The following is a 13,913-nucleotide window of genomic DNA, read 5'->3' on the forward strand; positions in this document are numbered from 1 at the left end:
GACGCTCAGTTTCTCCAATGTGCAGAGATTATTCCATATTTAGCAGAATACCATTGCTTTGTCCTGTAAAGTCTATTCAGCTTTCATCATTTCAATAAAAAAAAAAAAAAACACTAAAGAAGAAAAAAACTAAACAAAGCCCATTATCAGTCAAGGATGCGGCATGGAAGAGTTTCGAGACAGGAAATGCCGGAAGGACAGAAAAAAATAAATAAAATTCAGTATTCTGCTGAGAACAGGAACTATGGCGGATGAGTATAATATACGGACAATTTACACGCAAAGGGGTCATGATCGGGGTCAGTCTCCCGAACGATGAGATTTGGTGATCCTGAGATCTACCTGTATACACACGCAGAGGATCTCCTAGCAAAGCAGGGAGAAACTGACTATCAACACACTGTATAATCCGGAGAGTCATAATCAAGGATCAGAACAGAGCAGCTAATTGATGGATGGGTACAGACCACCGATTTCAACACTGGCTCACTTTTTGGGCAGCTTGCTGCGGTTTTATCTTCTGCAGCTCTGCCAGTCCTCTCAGCAAGAGCTCCTGCCATATACAACTCATTATTCATGAGCTCCGTCTTAGGCCGGTTTCACACGTCAGTGGCTCCGGTACGTGAGGTGACAGTTTCCTCACGTACCGGAGACACTGACACACGTAGACCCATCAATGCATCTGTTCAGATGTCATTGATTTTTTGTGGACCGTGTCTCCGTGTGCCAAACACGGAGACATGTCAGTGTTCGTGGGAGCGCACGTATTACACGGACCCAATAGAGTCAATGGGTCCATGTAAAACACGGACCTCACACGGACGTTCTCCGTCTGGGGTCCGTGTGCGTGCAGGAGACAGCGCTACAGTAAGCGCTGTCCCCCCCACATGGTGCTGAAGCCGCGATTCATATGTTCCCTGCAGCAGCGTTTGCTGCAGAGAAAATATGAATAATAGTGTTTAAAATAAAGATCTATGTGTCCGCCGCCCCCCCGCTGTCCTGAAAATACTCACCCGCTCCCACGTTGGCTGTCACTCCTTCCTCTCTGCCCCGCGCCTTCTACTGTATGCAGTCACGTGGGGCCGCTCATTTACAATCATGAATAGTTGGCTCCGCCCCTATGGGAGGTGGAGCCACATATTCATGACTGTAAATGATCGGCCCCACGTGACCGCATACACTAGAAGCCGCGGCCAGACCAGGAAGCAGCGAGGGAGGCGGGTAAGTATTTTCAGAACAGCGGGGGGGGGGGGGGGGCACACAGGGGGTTGGGGGGCGGCAGACACATACATCTTTATTTTAAACACTGTTATTCATATTTTCTCTGCAGCAAACGCTGCTGCAGGGAACAGAACATATGAATCGCGGCTTCAGCATGATGCAGGGTACCACACGCGTGGGTACCACACGCTCCGTGTGGTACCCACTCGCCATACGGGCGACACACGTGTGCCGCACGTATGGCCTACATGAGTTCCCAGGCACACGGACACGGATAACTCCGGTACCGATTTATTCCGGTACCGGAATTATCTGGACGTGTGGGACAGCCCTTACCCCGGTCCCACCACCATTGATCGGCCACTTTCTTCCTATGCACAGCATCGGAAGAACAAGGTCAATTAAGAGTCCATCACTGAGAAGACTAGCAGAGCTGCAGCAGATCAACGCTGACTATCAAAACTACAGAAAGAAGCCCAGTAAATTACATAACACTTTTAATGCTGCTCTCAAATTGTAACGCATAAACCTGGTGACAGATTCCCGTTAATGGTCATGTACAGTTCATACAGATTTTTAAGTTAAGCAACTTTGCAAATAGAAAATTTTTAATGAGGACTAAAATTTTGCTGCTGCAGAGACTCAGAGTCCTGCAAAAAATGTTCTAAATCCATTAGCGCTCCCGATTCTGATGGCTCTTTCTGCTCTCCCCCTTCACACGGACAGCACAAGAAGCAATTATATGCTGGTTTGAATGAGCCATGGAGACAGCAGCAGGGAATGATACATGTACACATTTCCAATATAGAGAGGGGGAAAAGCATCTACAATCTCAAGGAGGGCAGAGAAAACAGGCTGTAAATAAGGTCACGTGCACACGATCAGGATTTAGTCAGTATTTTACATCAGCATTTGTAAGACAAAATCAGAAGTGGAACAATCAGAGAAAAAGTATAATAGAAACCACTTCTGTATTTTTTTTACCACTCCTGGTTTTGGCTTATAAATACTGAAGGTGTGGACAAGGCCTAAGGAGAAAAAAATACATGAAGAGGAAATAAGTGCAGGATATAAGCTGTGCTAATATATGAGCTAATGAAGACAACTGCAGCCAGAATACACACAGGCCTCACATCCAGCCTTTATTACTGGGAGAGACACTCCAGTAAATCGAAATTTCTGACATTTGGATGAGGCTGCAAACTTTACAACAGGAGGGAAGACAAAAAGGACGGACGAACCATAAAAACCCAGTGCAAACAAAAATAAAAATAAAATATATATATATATATATATATATATATATATATATATATATATATATTTTATATAAAATATTAGTTACTTGTATTGTTTAAGATTATTGTACTTGCCTTTACTATGTATACCCCTCCTCACATGTAAAGCGCCATGGAATAAATGGTGCTATAATTTTATATATTATACATACACACACACACCTTTATTAATAGTCAGGAATATTTTAACAAAAATACAAAAACATAAATAAGGGGAGCAGACCGAGAGTGTAGTGAAAAGCCGGGGAGTCAATTAGTCAATTATATACAGGTCCTTCTCAAAAAATTAGCATATAGTGTTAAATTTCATTATTTACCATAATGTAATGATTACAATTAAACTTTCATATATTATAGATTCATTATCCACCAACTGAAATTTGTCAGGTCTTTTATTGTTTTAATACTGATGATTTTGGCCTACAACTCCTGATAACCCAAAAAACCTGTCTCAATAAATTAGCATATCAAGAAAAGGTTCTCTAAACGACCTATTACCCTAATCTTCTGAATCAACTAATTAACTCTAAACACATGCAAAAGATACCTGAGGCTTTTAAAAACTCCCTGCCTGGTTCATTACTCAAAACCCATATCATGGGTAAGACTAGCGACCTGACAGATGTCAAGAAGGCCATCATTGACACCCTCAAGCAAGAGGGTAAGACCCAGAAAGAAATTTCTCAACAAATAGGCTGTTCCCAGAGTGCTGTATCAAGGCACCTCAATGGTAAGTCTGTTGGAAGGAAACAATGTGGCAGAAAACGCTGTACAACGAGAAGAGGTGACCGGACCCTGAGGAAGATTGTGGAGAAGGACCGATTCCAGACCTTGGGGAACCTGAGGAAGCAGTGGACTGAGTCTGGTGTGGAAACATCCAGAGCCACCGTGCACAGGCGTGTGCAGGAAATGGGCTACAGGTGCCGCATTCCCCAGGTAAAGCCACTTTTGAACCATAAACAGCGTCAGAAGCGCCTGACCTGGGCTACAGAGAAGCAGCACTGGACTGTTGCTAAGTGGTCCCAAGTACTTTTTTCTGATGAAAGCAAATTTTGCATGTCATTCGGAAATCAAGGTGCCAGAGTCTGGAGGAAGACTGGGGAGAAGGAAATGCCAAAATGCCTGAAGTCCAGTGTCAAGTACCCAGTCAGTGATGGTGTGGGGTGCCATGTCAGCTGCTGGTGTTGGTCCACTGTGTTTCATCAAGGGCAGGGTCAATGCAGCTAGCTATCAGGAGATTTTGGAGCACTTCATGCTTCCTGGCACCTGCTCACAGTGCCAAAACCACTAGTAAATGGTTTACTGACCATGGTATTACTGTGCTCAATTGGCCTGCCAACTCTCCTGACCTGAACCCCATAGAGAATCTGTGGGATATTGTGAAGAGAAAGTTGAGAGACGCAAGACCCAACACTCTGGATGAGCTTAAGGCCGCTATTGAAGCATCCTGGGCCTCCATAACATCTCAGCAGTGTCACAGGCTGATTGCCTCCATGCCACGCCGCATTGAAGCAGTCATTTCTGCCAAAGGATTCCCGACCAAGTATTGAGTGCATAACTGAACATTATTATTTGATGGTTTTTTTGTTTGTTATTAAAAAACACTTTTATTTGATTGGACGGTTGAAATATGCTAATTTATTGAGACAGGTTTTTTGGGTTATCAGGAGTTGTAGGCCAAAATCATCAGTATTAAAACAATAAAAGACCTGACAAATTTCAGTTGGTGGATAATGAATCTATAATATATGAAAGTTTAATTGTAATCATTACATTATGGTAAATAATGAAATTTAACACTATATGCTAATTTTTTGAGAAGGACCTGTATAACTAGATGGCAGCCCGATTCTAAAGAATCGGGAGTCTAGAATCCATATATACTTTATTTATTCAAATGTAAGAATAATACAATTAATAAATAATAGTAAGAAAGAACAAAAAATGGCTGCACTCACCAGCTCTTGACAATTCTTGTTATTTAAGGTACAGTTACACAGGATCCATGAACATGCTTATGAGGGGAGTGATGAAAGACATCAGACAACAACTTTGCGTGTTGTGGCAAATGCCACAACAACGGTTCTTTGCTTAAGAACAATAATGTAAATAATAAATAATATGTATCAATAACTATGTATATTGGTATGTTCTATGACATTTTAAAATATTTCATTATTATGTGGAAAAGCTCTTAGTACCCATACTGGCGCATACTTGTGTGCCCATCAGGTATTTTCACAGTAAAATTTTCACAGGTGGGGCCCCTCGTCCTCCGATTTGGTGGGCGGGGCCCCTCGGCCTCCGATGTGGTGGGCGGGGCCCCTCGGCCTCCGATGTGGTGGGCGGGGCCCCTCGGCCTCCGATGTGGTGGGCGGGGCCCCTCGGCCTCCGATGTGGTGGGCGGGGCCAGGCCCCTCGGCCTCCGCTTTGGTGGGCGGGGCCGCTCGGCCTTCGATTTGGTGGGCGGGGCTCCTCGGCCTCCGATTTGGTTGGCGGGGCCCCTCGGCCTCCGATTTGGTTGGCGGGGCCCCTCGGCCTCCGATTTGGTGTGTGCTCTGCCTGGGGCCCCATATGCTGCCTGGGGCCCCTGTGCTCTGCCTGGGGCCCCATATGCTGCCTGGGGCCCCTGTGCTCTGCCTGGGGCCCCTGTGCTCTGCCTGGGGCCACTGTGCTCTGCCTGGGGCCACTGTGCTCTGCCTGGGGCCCCATAAGCTGCCTGGGGCCCCTGTGCTCTGCCTGGGACCACTGTGCTCTGCCTGGGGCCCCATATGCTGCCTGGGGCCCCATATGCTGCCTGGGGCCACTGTGCTCTGCCTGGGGCCACTGTGCTCTGCCTGGGGCCCCATATGCTGCCTGGGGCCCCTGTGCTCTGCCTGGGGCCCCTGTGCTCTGCCTGGGGCCCCATGTTCTGCCTGGGGCCCCTGTGCTCTGCCTGGGGCCCCTGTGCTCTGCCTGGGGCCCCATATGCTGCCTGGGGCCCCTGTGCTCTGCCTGGGGCCTCATATGCTGCCTGGGGCCCCTGTGCTCTGCCTGGGGTCCCTGTGCTCTGCCTGGGGCCCCATGTTCTGCCTGGGGCCACTGTGCTCTGCCTGGGGCCACTGTGCTCTGCCTGGGGCCCCATATGCTGCCTGGGGCCCCTGTGCTCTGCCTGGGGCCCCATATGCTGCCTGGGGCCCCTGTGCTCTGCCTGGGGCCACTGTGCTCTGCCTGGGGCCCCATAGGCTGCCTGGGGCCCCTGTGCTCTGCCTGGGGCCCCATATGCTGCCTGGGGCCCCTGTGCTCTGCCTGGGGCCCCATATGCTGCCTGGGGCCCCTGTGCTCTGCCTGGGTGTAGGACACTGGTGACGTCACTTATCTCCGGACATTAGCTCCGGACATTAGCTCCGGACATTAGCCCCGGACATTAGCCCCGGACATTAGCCCCGGACATTAGCTCCGGACATTAGCTCCGGACAAAGCCACGGAAGTTGGCACAAATTGCAGGAAGTAGTATTCTAGGCAATTATATATTAGATGGTATAATGCCAGTACTTGTATAAATACATACATAATGTGAAGCATATAGCTATCAATGTGGCATATATCCTTAGCAACAAAGTGCAAAAGTCTCCACAGTAAAGTGGCCCGGCAATATCAATAATGGGGGTGTGTGGAGGAGATGAACAGGAGACTCCCTGCTGAGTGGCATCCACCCCGACGTGCGTTTCGGCTAAGGCCTTCGTTGGAGGATAATAGGAGGTCAGAAAATGAATGAAGGAATGAAGATTGCAGAGTGAAACATGGGGTGAGTAATTAACTAAAGGTAACCACTAATATATAAAAAGCCATTGGTAGAATCATTTTGCAATACTCCTAGACTACATGATGCTATCATATATGTCTGCAGCAGACTGGCATTGAGTACTAGAATGATGAATCTCCACTAAAGACTCACCCAACAGTGATTCATTCAGGGTGTATATAGTATGGCTAGGCTCAATATAAAGAATCCTATATGCATAATCATTAAACCTTGTCGGAAAATTTGCTCCCTGGTTGACCATTTTAATAAAAAATATATATATATATATATGGCGTAATACACACTGGCGGACACAGACAGAAAAGGGCCCCTGTGCAAAAACAATATACAGTATGTGCCCTTGGCAGCCCTAGAGCTCCTAAAAAGTGTAAAATTGCACCTGCTTTGGAAGTAGAAATGGCCCCCTTACCTTTTGGGTCCCTGTTCAGCTGCACGGGTGGCACCATTGACCTGTCCGCCCCTGGTAATACAGCCAAAAGAAAAGCTATCCGAACACCAATATATATTTCAATTCACTCCTGGAGGTCCCTTAATGGAAATTTAACAGCAGGCTTTTATACAATCTAAGAGCAGCATGATGTAGGGGCAGAGACCCTGATTGCAGTGATGTATCACTTACTGAGCTCTGTTGCAGTTTCAGTAAAATTGGTGGATCATTACTACAGGACTAGGTGCCTGGTGCCTTCTAGTCCAACCTCACCCCCACAACTGAAAGCCGCCAATGCACAGTGTACAAATAAAGAAACCAATTAGTGGTGTGGGTGGGTTTATACACAGAAAGTAGCCAATCAGAAATGTAGGCGGTGTTTAAGGCTCAGCATTCAGTGCACCGCTAGCTCTGCAGCAGAGAAAACGGAGATTGTATCAAAATGACAGCATGCATGCCAGTAAGTGACACATGACTGGAATCAGTGACTCTGTCCCTACTACATCATGCTGTCAGATTACATAGTAAAAACCTGCTGATAGATCTCTGTAAATTTACGGTATATATTGGAGCATGATGACACTGTATGAAATACGGCAGTCCGCAATGGGACACAATCTCAGCACGGTTCAGCCAACGTGTAATGAGTAACAGTATTTCCGAACATATGGAGACAAGATGAGGAATGTGTGACAGCTGCAGCCGAGGCACAGATAACCAAGACAAGAGAATAAAAAGTCTCCTCTGAGCAACAAGCAAAGAAACGCATAAAAAAAAAAAAATAAAAATAAAAAATCAGAACGCTCAGGAGTCAAAGCGTTTACGATAATTCCACAGTCGGAGGTTTACACATTCCGTCCAAGAAAAAGGACAAAGTTATATAAAAAGTATTAGGATCATCTGGACATATGACTCGTGCCACATAAGATCAGATCCTGGTCTGCGAGGTCTGGAAAACCTTCCCCAACTTTTATAAAGAAAACACTTCTTGACGTCCGGCCACCTTTTCCCCAAAGCGGCAATATAGGGGAGCGGTTGGGGGGATCCGACGCTATGTCCTGGGTCGGCCTCATTTGCTCTGACACCAACACACCAGCAAATAAAAATGGCGTCTCAGTCAAAAAGCGATAAAAATATAACAAACAGTACGCCAATTTTCTACATTTATAAATAAACTTTAACAAAGTCAAAACCTTAAAAAAAAAAAAAAAAAAAAAAAAAGTAGTGACAAATTCTCTAAGTAATTTAGGGCCGCCTTGGAGCAGCCCCCATGATGCGAGCAGAGGGTTAGAAATTAACACTTTTTATTCTTACCCCACCAATAGCTGAAAAAGTTGACCAGCAAAGCAAAATATTGTGAAAAGTAGAAAAAAAATTATATATATATATATATATATATATATATATATATATATATATATATATATATATATATATATATATATATATATATATATATATATATATATATACAGTGGGGCAAAAAAGTATTTAGTCAGTCAGCAATAGTGCAAGTTCCACCACTTAAAAAGATGAGAGGCGTCTGTAATTTACATCATAGGTAGACCTCAACTATGGGAGACAAACTGAGAAAAAAAATCCAGAAAATCACATTGTCTGTTTTTTTATCATTTTATTTGCATATTATGGTGGAAAATAAGTATTTGGTCAGAAACAAAATTTCATCTCAATACTTTGTAATACATCCTTTGTTGACAATGACAGAGGTCAAACGTTTTCTGTAAGTCTTCACAAGGTTGCCACACACTGTTGTTGGTATGTTGGCCCATTCCTCCATGCAGATCTCCTCTAGAGCAGTGATGTTTTTGGCTTTTCGCTTGGCAACACGGACTTTCAACTCCCTCCAAAGGTTTTCTATAGGGTTGAGATCTGGAGACTGGCTAGGCCACTCCAGGACCTTGAAATGCTTCTTACGAAGCCACTCCTTCGTTGCCCTGGTGGTGTGCTTTGGATCATTGTCATGTTGAAAGATCCAGCCACGTTTCATCTTCAATGCCCTTGCTGATGGAAGGAGGTTTGCACTCAAAATCTCACGATAGATGGCCCCATTCATTCTTTCATGTACCCGGATCAGTCGTCCTGGCCCCTTTGCAGAGAAACAGCCCCAAAGCATGATGTTTCCACCACCATGCTTTACAGTAGGTATGGTGTTTGATGGATGCAACTCAGTATTCTTTTTCCTCCAAACACGACAAGTTGTGTTTCTACCAAACAGTTCCAGTTTGGTTTCATCAGACCATAGGACATTCTCCCAAAACTCCTCTGGATCATCCAAATGCTCTCTAGTAAACTTCAGACGGGCCCGGACATGTACTGGCTTAAGCAGTGGGACACGTCTGGCACTGCAGGATCTGAGTCCATGGTGGCGTAGTGTGTTACTTATGGTATGCCTTGTTACATTGGTCCCAGCTCTCTGCAGTTCATTCACTAGGTCCCCCCGCGTGGTTCTGGGATTTTTGCTCACCGTTCTTGTGATCATTCTGACCCCACGGGGTGGGATTTTGCGTGGAGCCCCAGATCGAGGGAGATTATCAGTGGTCTTGAATGTCTTCCATTTTGTAATTATTGCTCCCACTGTTGATTTCTTCACTCCAAGCTGGTTGGCTATTGCAGATTCAGTCTTCCCAGCCTGGTGCAGGGCTACAATTTTGTTTCTGGTGTCCTTTGACAGCTCTTTGGTCTTCACCATAGTGGAGTTTGGAGTCAGACTGTTTGAGGGTGTGCACAGGTGTCTTTTTATACTGATAACAAGTTTAAACAGGTGCCATTACTACAGGTAATGAGTGGAGGAAAGAGGAGACTCTTAAAGAAGAAGTTACAGGTCTGTGAGAGCCAGAAATCTTGAATGTTTGTTTCTGACCAAATACTTATTTTCCACCATAATATGCAAATAAAATGATAAAAAAACAGACAATGTGATTTTCTGGATTTTTTTTTCTCAGTTTGTCTCCCATAGTTGAGGTCTACCTATGATGTAAATTACAGACACCTCTCATCTTTTTAAGTGGTGGAACTTGCACTATTGCTGACTGACTAAATACTTTTTTGCCCCACTGCGTGTGTGTGTATATATATATATATATATATATATATTAGTAGAACAAGAGAAGGCAGCACTCCAGATACTTTTCAAAGTGAAAAAAAAGTGAGGTTTATTCAGCTCACATCTCTGTGCGACGTTTCGGCTCACACTGAGCCTATTTCAAGCCTGAGTGTGAAAGTGTGAAAAAGGCTCAGTGTGAGCCGAAACGTCGCACAGAGATGTGGGCTGAATAAACCTCACTTTTTTTTCACTTTGAAAAGTATCTGGAGTGCTGCCTTCTCTTGTTCTACTTGTATACATTTGGGTGGAGGAGTGGACTACCCAACCCAGGAGGCTAGGCACCCACCGGTGTGCACTGTGCTGTATATATATATATATATATATATATATATATATATTAAAAATTCACTTTTAGTCAAAATAATGCCCCAAAGTTCTGATTCCCCCATATTTCTGCATCAATGATGTGCATGAAGGGGGCTGGCTGACTGACTCTTACTACTAGCTAAGCCAGCCCCTTTCTTCTTTACTGGTGATTTAGGGAAGGATCTTCCTAGCGATTGCAAGGAGATTCCCCACATACAAGTCGCCATCGTAAAAAGCTAAAGTTCTCAGCTGGGTTGGAATAAAGAAAAGTGAAAATGGCAGAGGCTCAAGGCCGGGTTCTGGAGCCGGGACAAGGGCCAGTGATGAGAATGAAAAGTATAATGAAAAGTATAGTAATAAAGTTTTAGTAATTTTCTTCCAGATAACAACTAAATTAGCTTTTACATATCCCAGGACCACTTCTTTACCGACTAGGACACGTCCCTGTGCGTAGTCTGAACCCGCCGTTTTGGATGACGGTCAGTCTACCGGCACGATTTGCTTTGTTTTCAAATATTGTGATACATGTCATAAAACATTTGGTTACTTTGTTACAAGGGTTGTTACACTTTCTATACCACTTCCTATTTAAAAAAACAAAAACAAACTACTAAAGCCAGTTCCTTGTTACTTGCCGTTTCCCTTTTCCCCCCCTTGGTCAGCAAAACGAGGCGCAACAATGTAAAAATGCTGCAGTCCTAGTACGGTCCTACAACGCCATGTCACCTTATAGATGGCGTCAATACTTTCCGCATAGGCGAGTTCTGTAATTATTGATTGCTCAGATGTAAGAAAGTAAGAGAAGTTTGGCCCCAAGTGCAACAAGTGCAATGTGCTCGATAAATCTGATCCACTAAGTGTTGTACTGGGGTAATAGAGATGAGGTGAAAACTTGTTGCAGCGGATTTTGCTGCACAATGCATGATGATACATCACTAGCCACAGGTGAGAACGTCAACGGCTCGGACTGCCAATATTACACACAGAAATCCATATTGGAGTCTTACAATGAAGCCAATAATGGTCCTGCCGAACCATAAAATAAATAAATAATACCGCACCCATGTGCTTTATACACAACACTCTTCAACACAGTTGGGGCTGTAACTGGTCACCAAATCAAAAGCAGACAGTTTTTCGCTCTTAATTTTATTCCCCATGCTCCCCTGATTTTTTTTTTTTTTTATTATTTTTTTTTTACATCTGTAGGCGCTTTTATTCAGTGCCAATATTTTTTTATCATCTTTACAAGGGGGCGTGGCTCACAAGATCCTCAGGGGCGTGTCATTAATTTTTATTTTTACACAACCTATCACTAAATAAAAAGTGCCCGTATCATTAAAGGACAGATTTATTAATAATAATAATAATAATAATAATAATAAAAAAAAAAAAATTGGAATAAAATAAGAATAGTAACTTCTAATGTCGGACCTGGTGACGAGTCCTGTTTAAGCCACGGCTATACAGCGTCACATATTGTGACGTGAAAGTGGTCACATTGTGACACTGACATACAGGTTGCAAGAAACTAAAAATTAAGTAGGATTTGTAGCCACTCGGCGGGCAGAGCCAGAATCACACTTGCCACACAGCTGGCACCTGGGCATAACAGCAGTAATCGGAACTGGCGCCAATTGCAGAAATGTAACCTCAATCACAATGGTAGCACTTAAGAGGTGGAAAATGGGTCCGACAGCCATGTAATGTGTATGGTCGGCCTTACAATGCCATCAGCTGCCCCAACCTCCCCGCAACATGATTGCAGGTGGCGATAGCATTGTCACAGCAGCCAGCAAGCAGGGGCTACTGAGGACCCCCAGGTCTGTGTCCGGACCACTGCAATGTTAATGGGTGTTGTGCTGGCAATTGCAGGTTCATGTCGCCTAGAAAGACGATTATATATATATATATATATATATATATATATATATATATATATATATATATATATATATATATTTATTTTAAACAGTTTATGTTTATAAAGAAAAAAAATACAAACGTTTATAGTAAATAAAATCATTATTCGCTATAAACTTATGTTTCTCTGTTTTATAAAAGGAAATATATATAAATCGAATATCATAAAAAGAGAAAAACATTTATGTACCATAAATTTATTTTTCTCCTTTTTTTATAATTATATATATATTCTATTTTTTTTTCTAAAATATATATAACAGTAAATAAAACAAAAAAAAATGATTTGGTACCACAGCGAGTGTAACTGTGGAGTATTATGGCGCCATACCATTATGTCACACAGCAAATCCCCAAAAAAATGACACTGACAGCATCACAGGTTTATGGTCATTTCCTCTCAGAAAGTCATATACACCCCAAAGTGATGATGATAAGAAATACTCCCACCCAAAAAACACAGTCCTGGTGCCGGTCTACAGACCACAAACACTAAAGTTCTGGGTATTGGGAGGCGGAGAGGAAACATGGCGGCAGAGAGGGTGGGCACGGTGACCCCAGGGTGGCCAGGGCGTTGACATGATTACCCGAGGGTGGGCAGGGTGACCCCAGGATTGACAGGGTGTCCCCCAGGCAGCACATAGCAGAAGCCGGCCCTGACAACGTCACGATATCACCACTGTCACGATATAGCGGCCCTCATCCTCATTGCCTGGTGTATGGGGGGCAGCAGACCCCACAGCCGCTGTGCCCCCTCAGCCCTGGCACGTCTCCTGCTCAGTAAACAGCAGCTGCCCACATTAACCCTGCAGCTCCCGGCCGGGATAATAGGGCACTGGCGCTTTAAATGATGACGGCACTGAACACAAAGCTGCTTATCCCGAATCCACGGGAGATTCCCCCACTAGAAGCAAATCACAGGCTCTTACATGGCTGCTCCGAGGTCAGCTGCAGGAAGGGCAGGTCCGGGCTGTGCAGGAATCCCCGCTGCTGCGGTCACATCACCGTCCTCCCTCCCCGGTAACGCCCGGATATGTGGCGGCTGCTGTCAGCCCGAGCGGAGGAGGATAACGCTCATCAGGCAGCTCCACTACGTGCAGGAGGGCGGGGGTGGGGGAGGGCGCAGTGAGGAGCAGGCTCTCTCCTTCCTGTGATTTCTCCCATCAGGAGGGGATGAGGCTGACATCACATCACATCCATGGCTGTCCTCTCCTCCGACATCACATCTATGGCTGTCCTCTCCTCACTGACACCACCTCGCATCCATGGCTGTCCTCTCCTCCCTGACATCACATCTATGGCTGTCCTCTCCTCACTGACACCACCTCGCATCCATGGCTGTCCTCTCCTCACTGACATCACATCCATGGCTGTCCTCTCCTCACTGACACCACCTCGCATCCATGGCTGTCCTCTCCTCCCTGACATCACATCTATGGCTGTCCTCTCCTCCCTGACATCACCTCACATCCATGGCTGTCCTCTCCTCCCTGACATCACCTCACATCCATGGCTGTCCTCTCCTCCCTGACTTCACCTCACATCCATGGCTGTTCCTCTCCTCACTGACATCACCTCACATCCATGGCTGTCCTCTCCTCCCTGACATCACCTCACATCCATAGCTGTCCTCTCCTCCCTGACTTCACCTCACATCCATGGCTGTTCCTCTCCTCACTGACATCACCTCACATCCATGGCTGTTCCTCTCCTCACTGACATCACCTCACATCCATGGCGGTCCTCTCCTCCCTGACATCACCTCACATCCATGGCTGTCCTCTCCTCCCTGACTTCACCTCACATCCA

The 13,913-nt window shown here is 45.1% G+C and overlaps 1 protein-coding gene across 2 annotated transcripts in view; it reads right to left on the bottom strand.

Moving 5' to 3' along the window:
* The window catches only part of RIPOR1 (RHO family interacting cell polarization regulator 1), a 101,375-nt gene extending 87,922 nt beyond the window's left edge, over window positions 1-13,453 (bottom strand). Inside the window, exon 1 of one of the 2 annotated variants that reach the window (XM_077287281.1) lies at window positions 13,034-13,453. The gene's annotated coding sequence lies outside the window, so the exon portion shown is untranslated. The remainder of the gene's footprint in view (window positions 1-13,033) is intronic. The other variant, XM_077287283.1, reaches the window with a different exon arrangement.
* Window positions 13,454-13,913: the final 460 nt, after the last annotated feature.

The sequence above is a fragment of the Ranitomeya variabilis genome, chromosome 2 (genome assembly GCF_051348905.1).
Source record: "Ranitomeya variabilis isolate aRanVar5 chromosome 2, aRanVar5.hap1, whole genome shotgun sequence".
In the NCBI taxonomy this organism is placed as follows: domain Eukaryota; kingdom Metazoa; phylum Chordata; class Amphibia; order Anura; family Dendrobatidae; genus Ranitomeya; species Ranitomeya variabilis.